This window comes from Pleurodeles waltl, chromosome 5 (assembly GCF_031143425.1).
Source record: "Pleurodeles waltl isolate 20211129_DDA chromosome 5, aPleWal1.hap1.20221129, whole genome shotgun sequence".
Lineage (NCBI taxonomy): Eukaryota > Metazoa > Chordata > Amphibia > Caudata > Salamandridae > Pleurodeles > Pleurodeles waltl.
The window spans coordinates 571,441,584-571,467,884 of record NC_090444.1 but is presented as its reverse complement, the minus strand read 5'-3'; the positions used below and the strand labels follow the sequence as shown (position 1 = coordinate 571,467,884).

The 26,301-nt window shown below is 44.9% G+C and overlaps 1 protein-coding gene across 5 annotated transcripts in view; it reads left to right on the top strand.

The window, feature by feature from the left end:
* Nucleotides 1-26,301, top strand: part of PUS10 (pseudouridine synthase 10) — a 322,578-nt gene that overhangs the window by 145,089 nt on the left and 151,188 nt on the right. The gene's annotated exons all lie outside the window — the stretch shown is intronic.

Below are 26,301 nucleotides of genomic sequence, written 5' to 3'. Positions count from 1 at the left end.
GCTTGTTAGCTACAGCCTTCAGTCTGTCAACTATTCTGGATCACATCTCCCTTTTCTGGGACTTAGTAGTATTTTGGACTTGTGCTCCAAACAGTTTTGGCTCTACTCTTATGATTTTATCCACCATGATAGACAACTCTTCCTCTGAAAAATGTGAATAATTTACTATAGTGAATTATGGAGAAAAACTAAACAAGTGCCCAAAAAAATGAGATGAAGGGAAAACAATTTAATATGGTTTTAACAAAAAAAATACAGAGGGAGAGTAAAACGGAAAACATCTGTTTCCTGTGTGTGGCAATTCTTGCATCCTAATGGTGTTCTGCAGAGTGGTGGCAAAGGATCGTGGTCTGTAATGGAGTGTGTTTTGCAGGTTACCACACTTGTCCAATTTACAACAGGTGTGGAATGCTGGCATCCAACCAATGGCCACAGCCATATTACTATACTGAACTGGTTGTGCAATGGACTCCTGCCATCATGGCCTTGCTGCTGACACACCAGCAGCACAACTGTGTGATTTAAATAGACTTGGGACTCATTGGCATTGGAGTCTGCCACATCAGTTGCAGTATACAGCTGGCTCGATGGGGTACACTCTACCGTGGCAGCCTTTGGCTTAGCCGCAATACATCTAAATATGTGGGTGGAAGACTGCCGATGTGACAGTCTTTCCCGGCCCGCCACAGACACGGTTTGGCAGTGCGACCGACAGCATCTAAATTGGCCAATAGTCTCTTGGAAGGGGTATAATGAGATCCACTGAAAAAATCACCTAGTTTTGTGAATTCTGCTTTAATCTATTTCATGACATTAATAGAATTGGATTGTTTTTTAAATGTGGAGTAGCATTAAAGTAGTGGATCCAATGCATACGCTATAAAACATTTCTTTCTCGCAAGGCACATCTTCCAGCAATACCTAGCAGTGTTCGTTAGTCTATTATGATGATCAGGCCTATTTAGTTCTGAAAATAGCAGGTGTCCTCCCCATTGATCTCCATAAGAACATTTTAGGCCAACTGACCACCCGTTGTAGTTCAAAAAAAAAATTACGCTTAATAATCTCAGGCTGTTTGGTCTCACTCAAGAAAGAGTAACTGCTCATTCCAATCTCTGAATATTAACTCCACCGGTCAGTTTCACGTATATCTTCAGTTCCGCCGTGCACTGACCCCATAAATAAACACCCTGTTAGACCTCCCCAAATTAAATCCCTTAGAGGGAAAGCTTATTATGGGTGATCTGGGTGACCATAAAGTCCCAAACATTTATCAGACACTCATACCTAGTAAACCAGAGGTATTTGGTGTCCTTTGTGCGACATGGGAGACTGATGTCTGGGAGTTTGAAAATGACAAATGGATGGAGGCTTGGGTACGCCAAGAGAGGCGGCCACAGCGACCAGGCTTCAGCTGATCCAATTCAAATACATCCAAGGGGTTTATGTTATGCGTCATCGGCTTTGGCGCATGGGGTGATTGCCTCCCGACCTGTCTCCATTGCAGTGTAGGAAATTACCTATTTCTCTATACAGTATGGAGTTGTCTCAAGTTGGATAGATTCTGGCAGGGGTGACCACATTGGGGTGGCAGATCCCGTAGGACTCTAGACTGGTCCTCCTCCACCTTACGGGTGACCTAGGTGGAGATAGATATTAATTGACCTTACTACACCTGGGATTGACGAACACCAAATGAGATATTGCTGGAGAGTGGAAAGCGATAGCTCCATGTTGTTGGCGGTGTGGAAGATGGGGGTGGACCATTGCATGGGGCTGGAGAAGGCGAGGGGCTGCACCCAAAAACATCCGAAAATCTGCAAAAGATGGGTAGAAGACAGGGGAATAGAACTAGAACTGGTCTGTCCAGTAGACCACTTAATTGATGATGGCATCCGGGCATCCTTGGGAGGTGGGAGGGTTGAACAAGGGTGAGATGACCAAGTTTTCACTTGGGTTGCATTTATGTATGGCAACAGCTGTGAAGGTGGGGGGAAGAGGGATCAGAAGCGCTGGTATATTTTGTTCATATTATGTATTTGTTCATAATGTTAATTTACTTTTTGGGCTATCTGGCCATATTGGAACTCTTAAATGCAAAATCAATAAAAAGTGTTGGTAACTGGAATTTTTATAGAACCGCACTACTTTACTATTCCAAAAGAGACGGTCAGTTTACAAAAAGTTAAAAGCTGTAAACTTGGTCAGGGGAGTATCACGTATGTTTGGGAAAAAATCTAAAAACTATAGCAACACCACCATTTAGGAAAGTGAAGCTCTGCTCATCAAACTGTGATTATCTCTTCCAGAACACGGTTGGTGGGTAACCTTCCTGTTGGTATTTTGCATCCATGAGTGAACGTCCACTACACTACTTACTAAGTTCCCCTTTGTTTTCACTGATCAGTGTTACATAATATCATTTTACATAAAGCATTTACTCTGACCTCTGTAGCTGTCTTCTGCTGCAGCAACTCAGATAGTCTCTTTTGACCACTGGAACATTTGCTCAGCAAAGAGAAACATGCCTTTCATACACTTCAGATATATTCACATATCCAGACAAAGCAACACATCACAGGCCACACATGCACACAGATACATTGACAGGGGCATGCATACACATCAATTAGTAAATACATGGCAAAAAAGTACTCCGTCCAGCAGGCATGCATGCACAAGAAAGAACCTGTGCACACACAGACAAATAACTCACATGGGCCCGATACACCTACATAACACATAGGAGCCCATCGATAGCTACAGGGCTTCTGTCAGAAAATAAGAAAATATTCACTACTTGAGGACTTCAACGAATATATCTCTCTTCCTGTCAAAGGGACTGCTTCTGATTATATCTAAATTCAAAGAAACAGAGGTGATCTCTGCTGATGTGGCCCAGTTACATTTGCTTTGTAGTACCCTTGCAATTAATTACACCTGCAAAATTAAATTTTCAACGTGGATGCTCTCTCAGAGTCTTAGCACCTCCCAACAACAACCTGTTAACCTCCATCTCTTCTGACTAAGAAGAAGAAGAAGCTATCTTCAGCACCTTCACTCCTGTTCCGTAAGATTTCTCCAATCTTTTAAAGACATGCTGCAGACATTTTTACTCTTCTTCGCCCTACTTTCATCTTTAATTAAGCCTTTTTATCAACCTGTAGAGCAATAGAATTAGCCAAGACCCTGAAAGCCTACAGGTCCCCATCCCACAACCTACATCAAGCCACTACTGACTAGCTAGACCCAAATGATCCTTTAAACTACAGATGTATTACCAAGGGAAGCCTTACATGGATGCTGATCAAGAGAACTCCATCTAAATCACTACGCTTATAAAACCACACATAATTTATAAGGTAGTTTCAGATTTAAAATACTTTCCATCTAAAATTATCAAGCATATTAGCTCAATAGTCCAATTAGGTTTTTTCAGTCTTCCTACAACTAAAACCCACATGGACATACATTGAAGAGAAATAGGATAGCGGCATTGTAGATGTCATAATTGGTTTCAATGTGGATTACCTTAAGGCACTAACTTCCAAAGGTGCAAATAGACCAATTATAGCATCTCCAAAACATGAAAACACAACCTGGACTCAAATTAGTTAAGTGGCACCATATCTCAAAGAAAATAAGATTATTACATTGATTGACAGTAAATAAAATAATTATAGTTAAAAATCATGTCCATTATTTAAAAGCAGCTGCATCGATTTATTAGTGGGGAAACAAATTATCACATGTATGTCAAACTGTACAAATAGATCTAGTTATCTCATCTTTCACATATTCCACACGCAAAGCTTTACTGGAAAGGTCATCAAGGTTTTACTGTAATACAGCCAAGCATTTGGAAATCATCTCCACTGCTAGTTTGGGAAACACCTAAGTACATTCCTGTTTTACAGCAAATCTGATGACTAGTATTGCTTGAGGCGTTATCTTACTGGGTTGCTAATGTTTTTAAGGGACAGTGCAAAAGCTAGAGTGTTTTACCGCAAATCGTTTATCACAGCGCCTACATATAATTTAATTGTGCAATGCACCAATTAAACATACCACAGCTCTATAATAAGTAATACAGAGTTCCATACATCTTTTAATTCTAAAAAATAGGACAAAAAATTTGCAATGCGATTGATAGATTGGGAAGAAAATGTCTTGATGAAGCTCATAAAACAAAATCCATATTTAGTAATTTTTGATGTACACATGGTAAATGTGTCCAAAGTCTTAGGGAGCCATCAAAGGCCCCAAACCGTATATTGATGATGATCCGTTAGGTCTTGATAAAAAATGAGGACTTTGGTAATACAGCAGAAGCAATGCATTTGTACTAGCCCAAGAGAGAGAATGAACTGCGTTCCAGATAGCATTCTCTACAACCGACCAGATCCTAATCCAGTTATTTAGTATTGTTTGGTTTAATGCTGGTAAACCTTCCTAGCCCCTGATGTTAATGGATGCTTTTCTTTTTTGAAGTGGGTAAACCTTCCCAAATTCCCACACTTTTTTCCTGTAATGGGGGTAATCCCCGTTGCACTCCAAGTGTTCTCACAAATGTTATTGTACCCTGAACGCCTTAAACACACACCTCTGTCTGTGTTGTTTTACTCCTAATAACACTTATATATTCAATTTTCCAAATTTCTTTTATTGTTCTAGTTTCTTTTCATTTATTTTGAGCTTTACCTCTACTTTACATTATTACTTTATCTTTTTCGTTTATAATTTTGTACTTTTGTAATCTAAATAAAATTAAGTATTACTTCTGTTTTGAAGATACTTTATTCTATAATTTTTCTTTTTCCTTATTTTTCATACATATACATAGATAGATATCAATGTATATACATATGTTTGATGGCATGCGTAGCTGCAGATACACATGCTATGCATAGCGTCTGACATCTAGTGTTGGGATTGGAGTGTTACAATTAGTTTTTCTTCGGAGAAGACTTTTTTCGAGTCACGGGATCGATTGACTCCTCTTCTCAGTCATAGTGCGCATGGGCATCGACTCCCTTGTTAGATTGTTTTTTTTCTTCTGTCGGGTTCCGTCTTGTTTTATCTCGCTCCGAGATTTTCGATTCGGAAACTTTATATAACTTTCTTTAACTATTCTATAACTATTGTTTCGATCGCGTTTTCCATCTATAGTCGAGCAGATATAACTGTAGAAAACCAGATTACGCCTTTTGGGCGCAAGCACACAACTTGGGCCTGTTCAGGCCTACCACGCCGAAGCCTGATGGATCGGACTCTATTCCGATTTTGTCCTCGATGCCATGTGAAATTTCCATACACAGATCAACACATGGTATGTAATCTCTGGTCTCTCTCCAGACCATCGAGAAGAAGACTGTGAAGCCTGTCGGTCGTTCCAGTCAAAGAAAACACTGCGTGACCGGAGAGCCATAAGACTGGAAATGGGGTCGAAGACTACAGAATACATCAACACCGTTGAGGAAGAACAGACCCAGATGGCAGTTTCCATTCAGGACTCCGACTCTGAAGAAGGCTCAGAGGAGGGTAGCCAACCCATCACTGCGGCTCAGCATGTGAGTACAACTGCCCCTATGCCCACTACTAAAAAGAAAAAACATCAAAGGCCTTGGGTACACCACTGCCAGAGAGCCATGGTTCAACCCAAAAGAAAATAATTGGCGACCAACCTTCGGGTTTGGCGCCGAAAAAGGCCACACCAGCTTCAATACTGTAGTTGAGCAAATCTGTCAAAAGCTCCACATCCGAGCCGACGTCCACACTCTTTGGAGTCAAACCCTCGACGTTCTGCTTCAGAGCCAAAACACAAGGCTGTATTTTTGGGACCGAAAAAATTGGCAACTTCGGAACCGAAAAAATATTTGTATACGGAGGCACAAGGACTTTCGAGCCAATTAAATCAGAGTTCAAAGACTCTGACATTCAACCTATTCTTGAAATCATGGATGAAAATCAGTCAAGGCTTTTCAAGAACATCTTGATACTGCCCCACCACCAGCAAAGATTTTTAAAAGGAAGGAGAAGTCATTATCCTTGCATAATTCTCCACCACATTCGCTACAACTTTCTTTTTTACCACCACCTGTTAGCCCACCACTATTGCGTTTACCAACTCACTCACACATTTATTCGCATGGTGATACAATTGATCCTTGGGATCTGTATGATCCAGATCCCATACCAACAAATTACCCCGACCTCTATCCTTCAAATCCTTTGCCTCCAGAGGATACAACTGCATACACAGCTACATACCATGGGGTACTTATGCATAGTGAGCCATTAGAAGAAATTTCCTTTTCAATACACTATCCTCCATGCATTCGCGTTACCTGTGCCTACCAATGCTGCCTGGCATGATCAGGCATGCAGACAAAATATTTAAGGAACCTGTTAAAGCTAGGATTTTAACACCACGTATAGATAAAAAATACAAGCCTGTACCTACAGATCCAGCTTACATCACACATCAGGTACCTCCAGACTCTGTTGTTGTCAGTGCTGCTAGAGAAGGGCCAATAGCCAATCGTCAGGGGATACCCCTCCCCCTGTCAAAGAAAGCAGGAAGTTTGATGCTGCTGGCAAGAGGGTAGCTACACAGGCAGAAAGCCAATGGTGCATTGCCAGTTGACAAGCCTTGCTAGCAAGATATGATAGGTCACGCTGGGACGAAATGCAGGAATTATTACAACACCTGCCAAAAGAACATCAGAAGAGGGCTCAACAAATTGCTGAAGAAGGTCAGGCAATAAGCAACAACCAGATAAGGTCTGCTCTTGATTCTGCTATGAGCGTAAATACTGCTATAACTATACGCAGACATGCATGGTTAAGATCTTCTGGATTCAAACCAGAAGTACAACAGGCAGTACTAAATATGCCATTCGACAAGAAACACCTTTTTGGTCCTAAGGTTGATACCACAATCGAGTAACTCAGGAAAGATTCAGACACCGCTAAAGCAATGGGAGCTCTTTACACAACACCTTATAGAGGCTCCTTTCGTAAACAAAAGTTTAGAGGAGGATTCAAGCCCCAATCTACAGATCCTTCTACCTCCCAACCTAAACAAGGCCAACAACAATACCAGAGAGGGGGATTTAGAGGCTCTTATAGAGGACAACACTTCAGAGCCAGAGGCAAATTCCAGGTCTCAAAAAGTGTCTATCAAAACAGTGACTTCATAAGCATAACACAACCCCACACATCTCCTGTGGAGGGCAGACTGCAGCAATTACACTCCCAATGGCAAAATATCACCACAGACCAATGGATACTTTCAATTATTTGCAATGGGTATTGCCTAGAATTGATTTCTACCTCTCTAAACATTCCTCCTCGTTATCACAGGCTGTCCCCAGAACACAATGTTCTGTTACAACAAGAAGTACAATCTCTACTATTAAAAAAGGCAAGCGAATTAGTCCCAAAATCTCAACACCGAATAGGGGTATAATTACTATACTTCCTCATTCCCAAAAAGGATGGCACTCTCAGACCCATTCTAGATCTCAGACCTCTAAATATATATCCTGTCATAACACTTTCACATGGTAAGTCTGCAGGATGTCATTCCACTACTCCAAAAACAAGATTACATGACTGCATTAGATCTCAGAGATGCGTATTTTCGTATCCCCATATATTCAGCTCACCAAAAATACCTAAGGCTTTTGATAGCGGGAAACCACTACCAATTCAAAGTTCTGCCATTCAGCATAACAACAGCTCCAAGAGTATTCACAAAATGTCTAGCGATAGTAGCAGCTTACCGAAGAAGACAACACATACATGTCTTTCCTTATTTAGACGATTGGCTGATAAAATCAAGCAATATTATACGTCAACGACACACTCTATACACAATAGAAACCCTACACACGTTAGGGTTCACTATCAATTACCAAAAATCTCATCTTCAACCAGCACAGGTTCAACTTTACCTAGGTGCCATTCTCAATACACAAAAAGCTTCAGCCTATCCAAATACTCAAAGGATACAAGCTTTCCAAAACCTCATACCACAAATGCAGCCAAATCAACAATACACAGTAAGGTTTATCATGAGACTATTGGGAATGATGGCATCGTGCATAGCAATAGTACTGCATGCAAGATTGAATATGAGAACACTACAACAGTGCCTCTCACAACAATAGTCTCAAGCACAGAGTCAACTGCAAGATCTAGTGTTGTTAGACCTCCAGACGCACAAGTCCCTTCAATGGTGGAATCACAGGAATTTAATGAAGGGCGGTCATTTCAGGACCCTGTGCCTCAGACCACAATAATAACGAATGCATCAATGATAGGTTGGGGAGCGCATCTCAACAACCTTACCCTACAAGGGGAATGGAACTCAAAACAGTTATCGTATCACATAAACCATTTAGAAATATTAGCTGTGTTCCTTGCCCTAGGAGCGTTTCAACCCCTTCTCAAACACAAAACTGTCTGAAAAAAAACAGACAATATGACAACCATGTATTATCTGAAACAAGAGGGGACACTTTCTTCTCAACTGGGCCTTCTAGCCCAAACAATTTGGAAATGGGCAATTCACAATCACATTCACTTACTGGCAGAATACATCCCAGGAATACACAATCAGCTAGCGGACCTTCTAAGCAGGACACACCAACAGATACACAAATGGGAGATTCACTCTCAGGTACTTCAACAGTATTTTCAAAAGTGGGGGGCACCAGAAATAGACCTATTCGCAACAAGCAAAAACGCAAAATCCCAAAACTTTGCATCCAGGCACCCACACCCTCTGTCCAAGGGCAATGCTCTATGGATCAACTGGTCAGGGCTGTTTGCTTACACTTTTCCCCCTCTCCCGCTAATTCCATTTCTGGTCAACAAACTGGGTCAAACTTCTCTCATAGCTCCCACATGGGCGTTGCTACACAACACTCCTAGATCTGTCAGTAGTACCCCACGGCAAACTTCCAAACAGACCGGATTTGTGAACACAAAACAAACGACAAATCAGACATCCCTATCCCAGTGCTCTCAACTTAACGATTTGGCTTCTGAAGCCATAGAATTTGGATACTTGCAACGTCCATTAGAATGTATGGAAGTTCTCAAACAAGCATGCAAACTTACAACTAGACAATTCTACGCTAACAAGTGGAAACGTTTTGTTTATTATTGTAAATCTAAAAATATTGATCCGCTCACAACATCAATACAACATATTGTATGCTACCTACTTCATGTACAGAGGGCAAATTTAGCATTCTCATCTATTAAAATTAATCTTACTGCCATATCAGCATGCTTGCAAACTATACAACATATCTCTCTCTTCAGAGTTCCAGTTATTAAAGCCTTCACGGAAGGACTAAAACATATTTTTCCACCAAGAACCCCACCAGTTCCTGCTTGGAATCTAAATATTGTACTCACAAGACTAATGGGTCAACCATTTGAACCCATGCATTCGTGTGAGATTCAATTTCTAACTTGGAAAGTTGCTTTCTTAGTAGCAATTACTTCATTAGGAAGAGTTAGTGAAATACAGGCATTCACTCTGCAGGAACCCTTTTTCCAGGTACACAAGCATAAAGTTGTACTTAGAACTGATCCAATATTTTTGCCAGAGGTTGTATCGCCTTTTCACATTAACCAAACAGTAAAATTGCCAGTTTTCTTCCCACAGCCAGATTCAACTGCTGAAAGAGCCCTTTACACTCTTGATCTTAAAAGAGCTCTAATGTATTATGTGGATCAAACAAAAGAGTTTAGAAAGACTAAACAGCTTTTCGTTGCCTTTCAACAAACACATAACGGTAATCCTATCTCTAAACAAGGATTAGCTAGATGGATTGTTAAATGTATTCAAACATGTTACATTAAGGCAAAACAACAACTTTTGATAACACCTAAAGCTCATTCCACTAGGAAAAAAGGTGCTTCTATGGGATTTGTAGGTAACAAACCAATGACAGACATATGCGAAGCTGCCACATGGTCTACACCACATACATTTACAAAGCATTACTGTGTGGATGTATTTTCAAAGCAACAGGCCAGTGTTGGTCAAGCTGTCTTAAAACATTATTTCAAACCACTCCAACGCCTACAGGCTAGCCACTGCTTCTTTTGTGGAGAGCAACTGCTTTTTAGTCTATGCATAGCATGTGTATCTGCAGCTACACATGCCATTGAACGGAAAATGTCACTTACCCAGTGTACATCTGTAAGGAAATGGCTCCCTGTTGCAGTTACCCCCCACTTTTTGCCATCATACTGATGCTGACTTGACTGAGAAGTGTACTGGGACCCTGCTAACCAGGCCCCAGCACCAGGGTTCTTTCACCTAAAATGTACCATTGTCTCCACAATTGGCACAACCCTGGCACCCAGGTAAGTCCCTTGTAAGGCCCTGAAGCCAGGGAAGGTCTCTAAGGGCTGCCGCATGTCTTATGCCACCCTAGGGACCCCTCACTCAGCACAGACACACTGCTTGCCAGCTTGTGTGTGCTGGTGGAGAAGCAACACTTCAGGAAGGACTCCCCGGCGACTACGAGACCGTGAGTAGCCAGAGTTGCCCCCCCTGAGATCCCACAGCGACACCTGCAGAGGGAATCCCGAGGCTCCCCCTGACCGCGAATGCCTGACTCCCAGATCCCGACGCCTGGTAAAGACTCTGCACCCGCAGCCCCAGGACCTGAAAGATCGGAACTCCAGTGCAGGAGTGACCCCCAGGAGGCCCTCTCCCTTGCCCAGGTGGTGGCTGCCCCGAGGAGCCCCCCCTTGCCTGCCTGCATCCCTGAAGAGACCCCTTGGTCTCCCATTGATTTCAATTACAAACCCGACGCGTGTTTGCACACTGCACCCAGCCGCCCCTGTGCTGCTGAGGGTGTACTTTCTGTGCTAACTTGTGTCCCCCCCGGTGCCCTACAAAACCCCCCTGGTCTGCCCTCTGAAGACGCGGGTACTTACCTGCTGGCAGACTGGAACCGGGGCACCCCCTTCTCCATTGAAGCCTATGCGTTTTGGGCATCACTTTGAACTCTGCACCTGACCGGCCCTGAGCTGCTGGTGTGGTACCTGTGGGGTTGCTCTGAACCCCCAACTTTGGGCTACTTTGGACCCAAACTTGAACCCCGTAGGTGGTTTACTTACCTGCAAGAACTAACAAACTCTTACTCCCCCTAGGAACTGTGAAAATTGCACAGTGTCTAGTTTTAAAATAGCTATATGTGATTTATTTTAAAAGTATATATGCTATTGTGATTATTCAAAGTTCCTAAAGTACTTACCTGCAATACCTTTCATTTGAAGTATTACATGTAAAATTTGAACCTGTGGTTCTTAAAATAAACTAAGAAAATATATTTTTCTATACAAAAACCTATTGGCTTGGAATTGTCTCTGAGTGTGTGTTCCTCATTTATTGCTTGTGTGTGTACAACAAATGCTTAACACTACTCCTTTGATAAGCCTACTGCTCGACCACACTACCACAAAATAGAGCATTAGTATTATCTCTTTTTGCCACTATCTTACCTCTAAGGGGAACCCTTGGACTCTGTGCATACTATTCCTTACTTTGAAATAGTGCATACAGAGCCAACTTCCTACATTGGTGGATCAGCGGTGGGGTACAAGACTTTGCATTTGCTGGACTACTCAGCCAATACCTGATCACACGACAAATTCCCAAAATTGTCATTAGAAATTGATTTTTACAATTTGTGCTATTTTTCTAAATTTTTAAAAGTCCTGCTAGGGCTTTGTGTTAGTCCCTGTTAGCATTTCTTTTAGAGTTTAAAAGTTTGTGAAAGTTTAAATTAGGTTCTAGAAATAGTTTTAGATTCTTAAAAAGTATTCCAACTTTTAGAAACATAATGCCTGGTGCAGAAGAGAATGTGATGGAACTCGACCTCACACCTTACCTCCATCTTAAGATGAGGGAGCTAAGGTCTGTGCAAAATAAAGAAAATCCCAGTTGGCTTAAGACCCTCCAAACAACAGCTCCAGGAGCTTTTGGCAGAGTTTGAAAAAGCCAACCCCTCTGAGGATGACAACCCAGAGGATGATGATAGTGACTTGGAGGAGACTTCCCCCCCCTCCAGTCCTACATAGGGAGAACAGGGCCCCTCAAGCCCTGTCTCCAAATATACTAGTCAGAGATGCTGCTTCCCTCACAGGAGGGGCCAGCACCTCTGAAATCACTGAGGAAAGTCTCTGTGAAGATGACCTCCTGTTAGCCAGGATGGCCAAAAGATTGGCTTTGGAGAGACAGCTCCTAGCCATAGAAAGGGAAAGACAAGAGATGGATTTTGGTCCCATCCATGGTGGCAGCAACTTAAATAGGGTCAGAGATTCTCCTGACATGTTGAAAATCCCTAAAGGGATTGTAACTAAATATGAAGATGGTGATGACATCACCAAATGGTTCACAGCTTTTGAGAGGGCTTGTGCAACCAGAAAAGTGAACAGATCTCACTGGGGGTGCTCTCCTTTGGGAAATGTTCACTGGAAAGTGTAGGGATAGACTCCTCACACTCTCTGGAAAAGATGCAGAATCCTATGACCTCATGAAGGCTACCCTGATTGAGAGACTTGGATTCTCCACTGAGGAGTACAGGATTAGGTTCAGGGGGGCTCAAAAATCCTCGAGCCAGACCTGGGTTGATTTTGTTGTCTACTCAGTGAAAACACTGGATGGTTGGGTAACTGGAAATGAAGTGCATGACTATGTTGGGCTTTATAATTTGTTTATGAAAGAACACATTTTAAGTAACTGCTTCAATGAAAAGTTGCATCAGTATCTGGTAGACCTAGGTCCAATTTCTCCCCAAGAATTGGGAAAGAAGGCAGACCACTGGGTCAAGACTAGGGTAACCAAAACTTCCACTGTGGGTGACCAAAAGAAAGGGGTTACAAAGCCTCCCCAGGAGAAAGTGGGTGACACTAGAAATAAAGAAAAAGAGTCCTCTGTAGGCCCCCAAAAACCAGACCAGATGGGTGGGCCCCGAGACACAACCCAAAACAAAGGTGGGTACCAGGGTAAAAACTGGGATGCCACTAAGGCATGGTGCCACAACTGTAGACAGACAGGGCACCACACCAAGGACACTTCTTGTCCCAAAAACAAACCCCCTAGCAAAATCCCAGGGGTGACCAGTGTAGCCAGTGGGGATGACTCCTCAGATGAGGAGATCTTCATAGCCTTCAACTGGAAAAAGGGCCCAACAGGTGAGTTGGAGATTCCAGAGGGAAGTAGACACTTCCACCACCTACTGGTGAATGGAATCCCAGCCACTGCCCTGAGAGACACTTGTGCCAGTCACACTATTGTGCATGACAGGCTGGTGTTCTCAAACCAGTACATCCCAGGTGAGATGGCCAGAGTAAGAGTTAGCCCAGACAGGGTCACTGATAGGCCTGTGGCTTTTGTGCCCATAGAAGTGGGTGGGACTTTTAGCTGGAGAAGGGTGGTAGTCAGTACAGACCTCCCCCTTGATTGTCTCCTTGGAAATGACTACCCAGAGGTTAGTCAGAACCCAAGAGAGGAAATGGTCCAGTGCCAGTCCTCTCCCAAGGATTCTGGAGGTCCTGCCCCTGCAGTAACTGCAAGCAGGGCCCAGAAGAAAAAGAAAAGAAAACAGTGTAGGAAGGGTGGACAACCTTTAGCCAAGGTTCCAGCAAGCCAAGGAGATTCTGCTCCAGTAGGGGAGAGCTCCAAAAGTGGCACTGGTAAAGTCCAACCTGACCCACAAGAAGTCCTGGCTAGTCAGGCAACTGTTAAGCCTGAGTGGGTGGCTCCTCAGCTAACAGAAGTAAGAGTGGAAGAAGGGTGTTTACTACAAGATGTGGTAACCCCCCACTTTAATACAGCAGACAGACACCCTGAACCCAAAGAAGCCTGTAACTTAGCCCCTTCCCTTGTAGGTGAAGAGCTAAAGGTGTGGTTCTGGGCACTGACAGCTGTCAGTGGCCTCTGCTGGGTGTTAGCCTTTATGGCTGCACTATCCTTGGCATGGTGGTCTGACCCCATGCCAAATAGCAAGTTAGGCCCCCTGACCCTGTTGGTCATGGTGGGGTTACTCCAGCTCTGGGTAACCTCTTTGGGTAAACTAGGGGTGACCCTGGCTAAGATAAGATTAGCAGAGGTGGATACCTCTAACCCCAAAATAGAGAGAATGGATGAAGACATAAAAAGCACAGACAAGAGGCAATTCAGACTAGGTCCTATCACTGTGGAAGTGGGTCAGTTCCCCAGAGGGAATGACCTGAACAGGAGGATGTAAGGCAGAGTAGGCCCTGCAACAAACCAGCCTATTTCCTCTACTCTTCCTCGCCTGACAGACTAGGAAGACTCTCCCAGCTTTGGCTGGGTCTCCTGGCCTGTAGGCTGGGGGGGGGAGGGACTTGTGTAAGGAAATGGCTCCCTGTTGCAGTTACCCCCCACTTTTTGCCTGATACTGATGCTGACTTGACTGAGAAGTGTGCTGGGACCCTGCTAACCAGGCCCCAGCACCAATGTTCTTTCACCTAAAATGTACCATTGTCTCCACAATTGGCACAACCCTGGCACCCAGGTAAGTCCCTTGTAACTGGTACCCCTGGTACCAAGGGCCCTGATGCCAGGGAAGGTCTCTAAGGGCTGCAGCATATCTTATGCCACCCTAGGAACCCTACACTCAGTACAGACACACTGCTTGCCAGCTTGTGTGTGCTAGTGGGGAGAAAATGACTAAGTCGACATGGCACTCCCCTCAGGGTGCCATGCCAACCTCACTCTGCCTGTGGCATAGGTAAGTCACCCCTCTAGCAGGCCTTACAGCCCTAAGGCAGGGTGCACTATACCACAGGTGAGGGCATAGGTGCATGAGCACTATGCCCCTACAGTGTCTAAGCAAAACCTTAGACATTGTAAGTGCAGGGTAGCCATAAGAATATATGGTCTGGGAGTCTGTCAAAAACGAACTCCACAGCTCCATAATGGCTACACTGAATACTGGGAAGTTTGGTATCAAACTTCTCAGAATAATAAACCCACACTGATGCCAGTGTTGGATTTATTAGAAAATGCACACAGAGGCCATCTTAGAGATGCCCCCTGTATTTTACCCAATTGTTCAGTGCAGGACTGACTGGTCTGTGCCAGCCTGCTGCTGAGAGACGAGTTTCTTACCCCATGCGGTGAGAGCCTTTGTGCTCTCTGAGGACAGAAACAAAGCCTGCTCTGGGTGGAGGTGCTTCACACCTCCCCCTTGCAGGAACTGTAACACCTAGCAGTGAGCTTCAAAGGCTCAAGCTTCGCGTTACAATGCCCCAGGGCACTCCAGCTAGTGGAGATGCCCGCCCCCTGGATACAGCCCCCACTTTTGGCGGCAAGTCCAGGAGAGATAATGAGAAAAACAAGGAGGAGTCACTGGCCAGTCAGGACAGCCCCTAAGGTGTCCTGAGCTGAGGTGACTCTGACTTTTAGAAATCATCCATCTTGCAGATGGAGGATTCCCCCAATAGGAATAGGGTTGTGCCCCCCTCCCCTCAGGGAGGAGCCAAAAAGAGGGTGTAGCCACCCTAAGGGACAGTAGCCATTGGCTACTGCCCTCCCAGACCTAAACACACCCCTAAATTCAGTATTTAGGGGCTCCCCAGAACCTAGGAACTCGGATTCCTGCAACCTAAGAAGAAGAGGACTGCTAAGCTGAAAAACCCTGCAGAGAAGACGGAGACACCAACTGCTTTGGCCCCAGCTCTACCGGCCTGTCTCCCCACTTCTAAAGACACTGCTCCAGCTACGCTTTCCCCAGGGACCAGCGACCTCTGAATCCTCAGAGGACTGCCCTGCTCTAGAAGGACCAAGAAACTCCTGAGGACAGCGGCTCTGTTCACCCAAGACTGCAACTTTGTTTCAAAGGAGCAACTTTAAAACAACTGCGTTTCCCGCCGGAAGCGTGAGACTTGCTACTCTGCACCCGACGCCCCTGGCTCGACACCTGCAGAGGGAATCCCGAGGCTCCCCCTGACCGCGAATGCCTGACTCCCAGATCCCGACGCCTGGTAAAGACTCTGCACCCGCAGCCCCCAGGACCTGAAAGATCGGAACTCCAGTGCAGGAGTGACCCCCAGGAGGCCCTCTCCCTTGCCCAGTTGGTGGCTGCCCCGAGGAGCCCCCCCCCCCCTTGCCTGCTTGCATCGCTGAAGAGACCCCTTGGTCTCCCATTGATTTCAATTACAAACCCGACGCATGTTTGCACACTGCATCCGGCCGCCCCCGTGCTGCTGAGGGTGTACTTTCTGTGCTAACTTGTGTCTCCCCCGGTGCCCTACAAAACCCCCCTGGTCTGCCCTCCGAAGACGCGTGTATTTACCTGCTGGCATACTGGAACCGGGGCACCCCCTTCTCCATTGAAGCCTATGCGTTTTGGGCATCACTTTGAACTCTGCACCTGACCGGCCCTGAGCTGCTGATGTGGTAACTTTGGGGTTGCTCTGAACCCCCAACGGTGGGCTACTTTGGACCCAAACTTGAACCCCGTAGGTGGTTTACTTACCTGCAAGAACTAACAAACTCTTACTCCCCCTAGGAACTGTGAAAATTGCACTGTGTCTAGTTTTAAAATAGCTATATGTGATTTATTTGAAAAGTATATATGCTATTGTGATTATTCAAAGTTCCTAAAGTACTTACCTGCAATACCTTTCATTTGAAGTATTACATGTGAAATTTGAACCTGTGGTTCTTAAAATAAACTAAGAAAATATATTTTTCTATACAAAAACCTATTGGCCTGGAATTGTCTCTGAGTGTGTGTTCCTCATTTATTGCTTGTGTGTGTACAACAGATGCTTAACACTACTCCTTTGATAAGCCTACTGCTCGACTACACTACCACAAAATAGAGCATTAGTATTATCTCTTTTTGCCGCTATATTACCTCAAGGGGAACCCTTGGACTCTGTGCATACTATTCCTTACTTTGAAATAGTGCATACAGAGCCAACTTCCTACAACATCTCTTCGTGGCATGTAGTGCTGCAGATTCATATGCACCCTCCCTCCTCCCCGGAAGCCTGCAGTCGTTGCAGTTTCTTATTTGTACATATGTATATACATTTACATTTGCATGGACATCTTATTTACTTATTATTTTTATAGCACATTTACATTCTTTCACTCTATCATTCCTTCCTACACACTTTTGTGGGAAACCAATCTAACAAAGGAGTCGATGCCCATGCGCACTATGACCGAGAGGAGGAGTCACTTGATCCCGTGACTCGAAAAAATACTTCTTCAAAGAAAAACTACTTGTAACACTCCGAGCCCAACAACAGATGGCATGTGAATCTGCAGCACTACATGCCACAAACAGATGTACACCGGGTGATTTATAGATATATTATATCACAGAGGTGCAGTAGTATTCACCACTGTGTATTTATACATAAGTAAGAGTTTCCACAAGAAGAGCTTTGCTGTTTTGCTAATAACTTTGGTGTCGTTTAACAAATCTTCACAAAAGTTCCCAAAAAAAGTTTATCCACTTCAGCTCCTTCCTGGAAAGTTTTAGGGTGATCTGTCAAGCATGTGCAGAAACAAAGGTGGACCGCAAAATACTTTTTTCCCCCATGCATTAACCATAGAGAAAACTAGACTATGATATTGCAAAAACAGCTAAACAGAATTACGCCAAATTTGTCACAAAACTAGATATATACCAGAAAGTTTGCTTTTGTGACTTGATTAAGTCTGTTTAGTCATTTTAGAGAAATTAAGGTTTAAAAAATAGCGCTGCCTGTTGTTCAGGGACTCCCACGGAAGCAAAACAACAAAACTGAGCATTCTAATTAGTCAGTCCAGCTTTGATTATCCGGGTAAAACACTAGGAGAAATGTTGAGGCTGCTGTTACAGAACACAGAGGCTCAGTCTCCAAGCCCTCAAAAACAAATTAAATAAAACATAGAAGTGGACAGGGTAGGGATACCCTAAACTCCTAGCCCTTGCGTGAAACCCTCCTTTGCAGTTTCCGTGGGTTCTCCTCTGAAGGCCCTGCAGGAATGAAGAAAAACAATAAATAAAGTGTGGGGTGAGATCTTTGTCGAGCCGGCCCTCATGGAGGTGTTGGCTGCCTGGGGTGGGTGTGTTGGGCCTAGCCATAGTCCATGCCCAGAGATCAATCCCCCTGCAGCCATGCGTAACGCATGTTATGCACAGAGCCTGGTCACAGACTTTTTATAATATGTCACTTTATTTAAAAAAAAACTATATTAATTAACTAAAAAACAAAGGTTAAAGCAGGGTTATACATAGGTCTTTTGAAGATTTAAAAAAAAGGTGCAAATAAAAAAAACCACTGAAATTCAACAGTTGTATGTAAATGGCTCAAGTGTAATGATACCCTGCCTATCCTATATTACATCACTGATGACATCTGAAATCTAAAGCTGTGCAGAGGTGACCAAAATAGAGAATGTTTCACAACCAGTGAGACAAACATAATACTCAAACTCCTGTGTTTAGGCTATTGGCAAGACATCTTAAAGCTCAAGGTCACACTTCTCAATTTTAACAACCATTTTAAATGTGTTACCAGTGGTTCTGCTAGATGATAAGGAATTGCCTAAATTTTTACCGGAACAACATAGTCATAGAATTAAGCCCATTTGTTAATATCTGCTAATTATGCTGGATTGGATTATTGTAGTGCCATCATCACTAATAACAATCAGCATATAATCGAACAGGTATCTTCAACTTTGTTGCGAAATCAGGGGATAATCATGTTAAAGCTATTTAATCAATACGGCCTGGCTCTGTAAAATCTGTTCCTCTGCTATGTTAGATAAAATATTAAAGCCTGTATCTTCATCATCTGTATCTGATTGTGATTATTCACTTTATATTTAGATAATAATAGTTCTGGTAAGTTAGGAAACACAAATAAGAAAATGATTAGAAATTACCATCAGAAGAAAAGTTAGAGTTAATGAGAAAACAGCAGAATACATATTTTAGTAAACTTGCATATTCACATATATTATCAGTGGCCATCACAGGCATGGCATTGTCAGTGAATATCTAAATCAAACATGATGTGTCAAGTATGTCAGATGGTGAAGAAAAAACATCCTTGTGAGCTTTTTGATTACAGTAATGTTTCTTGGGTGTCTTCTACCTTGAATGCTACAATGAAGCCATTGCCAAAATTCAGGGATTACTAATTAATGTATTTCTTCTTTAAGCTGGAATTGTGACAGATTGGCATCTTACATGCATTATTTCAGTCATGGATTGTTCTAAAATTCAGGCATCATATGTATACAGAAGACTGGTGGTGTGAGAATTTCAATTATTAAAACTATATTGTTTATACAAATGAGGCTACAGGGTCTGTCAAAGGACAAGCCAATGGTAGTTTAGCAATCTTAAGCAGAGCTGTCATTAATTGCCACCCAGTTAGATTGTAGTCTCTGTTAAGTAATACATTGATGTTGTATAGTTTGCTAAATGTAAGTTGACCTGATCCAATTCTTATATTGTTGTTTAAGATACATTTGTTGCCTGGTGATAAAAAGTCTGATCAATTAGAGTATGTATTTGCTTTCATTTTGGATTATCGCAGTTTATATCCTTCAGCTCTTCATTTGGTTTTGAGGCACTTACGTTGAATGCTAGACTCCTTTAATTAATATTAGGAGTGATCTTAGAAGCCAGAGTTTACAAGGATAGTTATCAGAAGTGAAGATAAGGTTGCTGAGTGGTCAGGTGTCAGGAGAAATGCCCAGTAAATTTACCTGAAATAGGAGCAGAACAGCTTTTACAGTTGACTATATGTTTATTTCATACCTGGGTATTCATTCTGTGAAAACATTGCAGGTTGTAAAATGCGGTTATAGTGATCATAATTTACTGTAAAGAAATATACTATTTACAAGTTCTCTCTATCCTAATGACAGCATATGACAACTATTATAGTTTTCGGCAAATTTATATAACGGGTGACTAGGTACTAAACTTTAAACTCACTAGTTGGTTAGGGGATTTCATCCATCTCTTCTTGTTATTGACTGGTCACAGATTTTCGTTACTAAGACAATAAACCAGACAACTAGGAAAACTAACAATAGGAAATTGTAATTTGTAATCCTCTTACAAGCCACATAATAAGATATTCTTTTAGGGAGAATTTGGTCCAAAAAAGTTGTTTTCTGATTTGAGAATACAGAAAAAAACTTGGTTTTTGGAGCAATGTCACTAGGAAGTAAAATATTCAGGGTCGGCTCCTCTGTTAGGGCAGAGGAACGTTGCCGTCCCGCCAGCAGCGGCAGCTGCAAGACCTTTACCTGAAAATGATAATAAACTTGGTTTATTATCGTTTTCTGGTAAAGGGGTGGGGTCACGGGTGTGACGAGCAGTGGGGGGGGGTGCACACCACCTCCCCTCACTGCGCATGTATTTTTGGCTGGCCGTCTCATGACAGTCAAAAACACATGCGCAGTAGGCTCTCTCCAGCCCAGCAACACAGTTGCTGGGCTGTAGAGAGCATGCACAGGCTCCCAGGGAGTCTGCCTGAGAGTGCCCTGGCTGGGCAGGTCCAGGTCAAGATCGGCTTCTCAGTCAGCTCGGCGTCGTCCGACGTGGGAGATAAGCCCGACTGTCACCACTCCGCCTCCTACGACCCCGACGTCACCCGGGTCGGTCTTTGAGGTCGAGCCTCCCCAGAGGCCAGAAGGTTCTCCTGGCCAGGAGTTACCTGGACCTTCCTCGGCATCTATGCCGGTGCCGGTGCAGCAGCAGCAATACCCAGCTTTCCCGGCTCCGGGAACTGATCCTGCAGCGCTTTTAAACGCAATGTTTAACATTTTTGCTTCCATGACGCCTGGTGGAAGTCATGCAGGTCCGTCTGGCCCTCTGGCCTATGATTTGGGTGTTCCGGCGTCTTATAGATCGACACCTTTCACCCCATTTTTATCTGCTTCACCTGAAGCGGCGCCGATGCCTATGACGTCGCCCAGGCTGACTACACCTACTACGGCGCCGTTGGATTCGCCTCGGATCCGATCGACGTCTAAGAATCCTATGGAGTCGGAGCTTCTGGCTTCGGACGGATCCGAGGTTCGGCGCCGACGAAGATCTTCGGCATCGGCCGACGCCTTATCGACTCCAGGCTTTGAGTCAAGGCTTAAATCAAGACGTCTGGCTCTTCGACTTTTGGAGGAAGAAGAGTACGCAAGACAACACCTGGAGGAAGGTGAAGTTTTGGAGCCCTCTGGTGACTTCCAGGGACTGGATACAGCCAGTGGCTTGGACACTACCCCGGAATGGGATCTGGCTTCCCCTGGAGAGATCGCGGAGGAAGCTGCTTCATTTCACGCAGTCATTCGGAAGGCTGCAGACTTTTTGGACCTTCCCCTTCCTACTGCGGAGGTCAAAAGAAATTTATTGACAGAGGTTTTACACCCGGCTTCTGCTTCTGCTGAGCCTCTTTTGCCCTTCAATGAGGCACTGCTGGACCCCATTAAGGACATCTGGTTGAAACCTGTGTCCACCGCTGCGGTCAACAGAGCGGTGGCTCGTCGCTATAGGGCGGCGCCTGGTGATCCGGTGTTTCTCTCCAGACAGCCAACTCCGGAGAGTCTAGTGGTGCAAGCCTCTTGTTCGTCCAGATCCTCTCCTGGCTCGTTTCCTGGGACACCTGTGGACAGGGAGTCAAAAAAGATGGACCATACTGCAAAAAAGACCTTTTCATCTTGCAGTATGGCCTTAAAATCTTCCACTGCAACTTGCATACTGGGGCGTTACATCCTTGACCTTATGGAAAAGGCGAAGGGCCACCCTAAATTGTCTCAGGAGATGTTGCAGCTGTTGGCGGATGCTCAGGCGGCTGCGACTCAGGTGATCCAGTCGGGATTGGATACTTCGGACTCGATGGCTAGGGCTATGGGCACGACCATAGTTTCTAGACGGCAGTCTTGGCTACGGTCATCTGGCTTCTCATCGGACGTGCAGGCCACACTTCTTGATCTTCCTTTTGATGGGGAGAGGCTTTTCGGCACAAAGGCTGACTCTGCCCTGGAACGTTTTAAGGAAAGCAGAGCGACTGCAAGATCTTTGGGACTCCAGTCGTCAGCCTCATCCTCCTTTAGAGGTTTTCGGAGGTTTAAAGGATTTGGACGTGGTTCCTTTCGTGGAAGATTGCAAGGACCACAACAATCTGCTTCTACCCTGCCATACATATCCTTTAGGGGCAGGAGCAGAGTCCGTACGAGAGGAGCCACCTTGCAGCACTCTGCCTCTTCCTCTTCCTCGGGAGGGGTGCAGCAAGGAAAGCAGCCGTAGTCCTCCTCCACTCCCTGTCCACTTGTCTCCGGTAGGGGGGAGACTTGCCCATTTTCTTCCAATGTGGGAGGTTATAACATTGGACTCCTGGGTCATCGACATTGTGAAGAAGGGGTACGCTCTTCCCTTTCGGGAATTCCCTCCCACCTTCCCTCCCCGCCCATCCTTCTGTTCGGAAGACCATCTTCTCCTATTACAGCAGGAGGTATTATCCCTATTAGAAAAAGGTGCGATTGAGTTGGTTCCCGAGCAAGAGAGGGGTCGGGGTTGTTATTCAAGATACTTCCTGATTCCCAAAAAGGATGGTCGGCTGAGACCGATTTTGGACTTGAGGATTTTGAATTGGTTCCTCAAGCAGGAAAAATTCAAAATGCTGACCCTTTCACAGGTTCTTTTGGCATTGAACGACGGAGACTGGATGGTGTCGGTCGATTTGCAGGACGCGTATTTTCATATTCCGATCCTCAAATCGTACAGGAAGTATCTCCGGTTTGTGGTGGGATCGCAGCATTATCAGCTTGCGGTCCTCCCTTTTGGTCTTACTTCAGCACCTCGAGTCTTCACAAAGGTGATGGCGGTGGTAGCAGCAGAGCACAGAAGAAGGGGGATAGCTGTGTTTCCCTATCTGGACGATTGGTTGATCAAAGCCAAAACTCCGGAGCTCGTGTGGTGCCATCTCCAGTCGACGACTCAATTGTTGTACGACCTGGGTTTTTCAGTCAGTGTACCCAAATCTCACCTGGAGCCCTCTCAACGCCTCCTGTTCATAGGGGCAGTGTTGGACGCGACATTGAATCGGGCCTTTCCTCCACCCCAGCGGGTCCAGGATATTCAGGTTGATTCCAGTGTTTCAAAATGGAGCGGTAGTTCCAGTCCTCAAGATCCTTCGTCTGCTCAGTCTGTTCGCTTCTTGCATACTGTTGGTCACTCATGCACGCTGGCACATGAGGGCTCTTCAGTGGTGCGTCCGCAGGCAGTGGTTTCAGCACAAAGGGGATCTTGAGGATTCGATAAAGATCTCCAGAGACACTGCAGTGGATCTTCGATGGTGGGCAGCGGTCGACAACCTGTCTCAAGGAAGGCCGTTCTCGCTGCCACCTCCAGTGGCCACGGTGGTAACGGATGCTTCCACTCTAGGGTGGGGAGCTCATCTGGGGGACCTGGAGATCAAGGCCTTTGGTCTCCAGGGGAACAGAGGTTACACATCAATCTGTTAGAGTTGCGGGCAGTACGTCTGGCTCTCAAGGCGCTCCACCCTTCCATTCGCGGTCAGTCAATCCAAGTTCTGATGGACAACACGACTGCGATGTGGTATATAAACAAACAGGGAGGAGTGGGGTCGTATCTTCTCTGCAGAGAAGCTCTTCGTCTCTGGCCCTGGCTTCAGGAACACAAGATCTGCTTGATTGCACATCATTTGGCCGGAGTCCTGAACGTGCGTGCAGACATTCTAAGTCGACGCAGCTCGGTCGATCACGAGTGGCGTCTTCATCCAGATCTAGTTCTGGGTATCTTCCGGATGTGGGGATATCCACAAATAGATCTGTTTGCAACTCAAGAGAATGTGCAGTGCCCGCTATTTTGCAGCCTCCAGTATCCGGTGCAAGGAGCTTTGGGGGACGCGTTTCAGATGTCCTGGAAGGGTCAGTTGCTTTACGCGTTTCCCCCCATACCCTTGATTCCTCGAGTTCTCAGGAAGATCCGCCAAGACCGAGCTCAAGTCATCTTAATAGCTCCAGATTGGCCGAGAAGGGTGTGGTATTCAGACCTGCTCCAACTCTCTCAGTACCCTCCGCTCCGTCTCCCATGCAGGGTGGACCTAATCTCGCAGTCGCAGGGGCAGATTCTACACCCCCACCTCCAGAGCCTGCATCTTCATGCCTGGAGATTGAACGGGGCAATCTGAGTTCCTTTTCTCTCCATCCAGATGTGGTGGAAGTTATTTTATCGGCCAGGCGACACTCCACCAAGTCAATCTATGCTAATCGTTGGGCTAAATTTATAAGCTGGTATGGAGAGAATAGTTTAGGTCCCTTAAAAGCTGGTTTGTCTGACATTTTGTCCTTTGCACTCCATCTGGCACAGAAAGGTTGTGCGATTGCCACTGTTAAAGGTTATCTGTCTGCACTATCTGCTTTTCTGTGCCTTCCTGATCAACCATCCTTCTTTAAATCACCAATTGTTTTAAAGTTTTTAAAGGGACTCACTAATAAGTATCCACCCACACCATTCATTATGCCTCAGTGGGACCTTAACTTAGTCTTAACTTTTCTTATGGGGGCCCCGTTTGAACCTATGCACTCTTGTTCTTTATGGTTCCTATTATTCAAAACTGTTTTCCTGATGGCCATAACATCTGCCAGAAGGGTTAGCGAGCTTCAGGCTCTCACTGTGGAAACCCCATACCTTTCTTTCTTTAAGGACAAAGTGGTGTTGAGGACCAAGGCGGCTTTCCTACCGAAGGTTGTTACACCCTTTCACCTGGGGCAGTCAATTACTCTCTCTTCCTTTTACCCTCCACCTCACCCATCCAAGGAGGAAGAGAGGCTCCACCGGCTGGATCCGCGAAGAGCACTGAACTTCTACGTTGCCAGGACCAAAGAGTTCAGACAGGATGAACAGCTCTTCGTTGGATACGTGGGGAAGAGGAAAGGTCCACAAGAGAACGCTATTCAGGTGGGTCATTCTATGTATTAAGATCTGCTATTCTTTGGCGAAGAGAGATCCACCTGTGGGGCTTCGTGCCCATTCCACCAGAGCCAAAGCAACTTCATCAGCTTTGGCTAGAGGTGTTCCTGTGGCTGACATCTGCAGAGCAGCGACCTGGGCATCCCTCCATACTTTTGCCAAGCATTACTGTTTGGACTCTGAGGTTAGGAGGGATGGCCATTTTGCTCGCTCGGTGCTGCAAGATTTCTTGGTTTGACCATTTGGGCACCCACTACCGGAGGTTATACTGCTTGGGGACTCTATTCTTTAGGTGAGGAATCCACAGGTAGGTGTATCCATCAGAAGAATAAGTTACTTACCTTCGGTAACGCTTTTTCTGGTGGATACAGTAACTACCTGTGGATTCCTCACAGTCCCACCGCCTCCCCGTTGCCTGACTGGTCAAGCCAAGATCTCTTTGGGTGCGCATCCTTGATCTTGTGTATATAGCTGTTTCATGTATATAGTTGTGATGACTGTATATACTTTTCCTTTGCAAATTAAGATAGATGAAGAGGACATTTTGGACTTGGATTATACATACATATATATATTTCTCTCTCGAATTGAGCATTCATAACTGTTATTTATAATGAGTTTTATAATAAATGTTCTATTTTCATTCATTCTGGATGAATGTGTACTCTTTAGGTTTAACCTGTTCGCCTCTATGGCACGTAAAAAATGGTGATAACTGACGTCTGCACGTCGACGAGGGCTTCTTATTGCCTGGATGACGTCATGTGGCGTCGCGTGGAGTCGGGCGATTGTGACGTCATCGTCGACGTGCAGAGCTAGAAGAAATTTCCGTCGAGGGCTGGCGCGAGGGGAGAATTCTTTAGGTGAGGAATCCAAAGGTAGTTACTGTATCCACTAGAAAAAGCGTTACCGAAGGTAAGTAACTTATTCTTCTGCCCTGTCAGGGGACTGCCCCAGATGCTGAAGGACACTTGCCCACTTCCTGCACATGGTGTGGAGATGTCTCATCTTACATGAAAGTTGGGAAGCAGTGGTATGGGACATTAGAATGACAGCAAACACTTGAGTGAAGCGGACTGTCAACACTGTCTTCTTGGTTTCCAGCAGCCCCTGCAGAGGGGAAGAAGATGAGGTACAGATTTGCTTTGTTGGGACTAGTATTAGATCGATGACACACAGCTATACATTGGACTAAGCCAGGGCGCTGCATAGATGGGGGGCGGCCCTGTGGGAATGGGCGATAGCAGAAGAATGCAGTCTAAAAAAGGTGGGAATAGAT